The sequence below is a fragment of the Danio rerio genome, chromosome 25, assembly GCF_052040795.2.
Source record: "Danio rerio strain M-AB ecotype USA chromosome 25, GRCz13ab, whole genome shotgun sequence".
In the NCBI taxonomy this organism is placed as follows: domain Eukaryota; kingdom Metazoa; phylum Chordata; class Actinopteri; order Cypriniformes; family Danionidae; genus Danio; species Danio rerio.
The window spans coordinates 9,738,489-9,740,000 of NC_141045.1; the positions used below are offsets into that span (position 1 = coordinate 9,738,489).

The 1,512-nt window shown below is 36.0% G+C and overlaps 1 protein-coding gene across 23 annotated transcripts in view; it reads left to right on the top strand.

Annotated features, from left to right (window-relative positions):
- man2a2 (mannosidase, alpha, class 2A, member 2) overlaps positions 1 to 1,512 on the top strand; it is an 80,794-nt gene continuing 79,282 nt past the window's right edge. For 9 of the 23 annotated variants that reach the window (XM_087311713.1, XM_087311716.1, XM_087311720.1 and 6 more), the window contains exon 1: positions 1 to 55. The gene's annotated coding sequence lies outside the window, so the exon portion shown is untranslated. Of the gene's footprint in view, positions 780 to 880; positions 933 to 1,512 lie in introns of all 23 variants that reach the window. The other 14 variants (XM_087311714.1, XM_087311721.1, XM_087311727.1 and 11 more) reach the window with 7 other exon arrangements.

Consider the following 1,512-nt stretch of genomic DNA (forward strand, 5'->3'; position numbering starts at 1 on the left):
TCCATTCTCAAGCTCTCGAACAGGATCACAGACGTCTTTCAGGAGGAAATAACGGGTAAATATTTGATGTCCCGTGACCGCTTTCTCGCTTAAAATCCGTGCCACCAACAGGTCAGCCTCGTCGAAAACGCTGGAAGTGCAGGATAGTGATTGTAAACGCCAGGAATGTGTGTTTGTGTAGCTTGATCGCGCGCTTGTATTGAAGAATAGAGCAAAGCCGATGTATTTACATGCTGCACGCGCATTGTACGCGATTTGACCTGCGGATCTGCCCGATAAACTCTTGCATATGTCTGATATGGAGTGCAAATATCATATAGAGGTGGATTTAACGAGGTTAACTGGTAACTTGCCTCCATAGGCTAAGCTGGCAGTGGGTATCAGTAGATCTGTATTAATGGCAACAAGCTGGTTTAATCATGCACTGTGTGCTTTAATGGTTTGTTATTAGTGCTAATAACCTTCCAGCATAACACAAGGCCATTATTTCAGTCAGGTGTCTTAGAAGCTAACAGAGATTTGTCGTGCAGGACAGGTTGACTTTCAGGGCAAGATGATCAAGCTGATGATCCTTTTCATATTTCTGAGGCTACTTTTTTAGTTATTTCTATTTGATGCATGTTTATTTAGCATTATAATGACTTTACATGTTCAACTGAGGGAAATCTCTCCTTAAGAATGATTAAATTACATAAAAAGTAATTAAACATACACTCAAATTATGACGTTTGCTGCATGTTCACGCAAATTATTGAAAATTAGTTGAAACAACACAATTCGTAAGTGTTTTGGGGGGGACAACTTAATTGTTTTATGTTCAGTCCATTTTAATTTGTAAACATGATTAAGTTTACTTAATTTATTTGTGTTGGGACAACAGGAATGGATTATATGCACATAGCTAGTGTTTTTCAGCCAGTGGTGAACTTCCGGTGAAGGCTTTGTGACTATTTTCAATTTCATACGCTTCCTTTTACAGCATCAATGTTGTAATGTAATTAAAATACAATCAGTTAAATAAACTCAAGCATTCATTTGGTTGTTGAAGTGTTAAAAGAGACGAAAAACCGTTTAAACGCAGGCGCCGTCAGCAGTAGGCTAGCGCAGAAATTACATTAAATATACTGGGGTAAAAATAATTGACATATTTTAAAGACTTTGCATGGAAAAAAATAATTAAATGCAGTGATTCTTGTTTGGTCTGATACCCACTTTATATTGTATCTCAGCTTGGCAGTGATGATCGCTGTTATTTAATTATTTTTTTTAAAGAAATCAGATCATGCATAAACCCCATTTTGTGGAACCCAGGATTTATATACATGTAAAATATTAAAAGCATTTGGAAGTTCTCAGTTTCTCTGGGTTTGCAAGTTATCGATATATGTTTGAGTAAAACGTGTGCCCATTTCTGCTGTATATTAAATAAAATGTAAAAAATATTAAATGAAACTTGTTCCAAATAGACCATGTATTATGACATGCTAATATTCGTTTTTAGATGACACAATA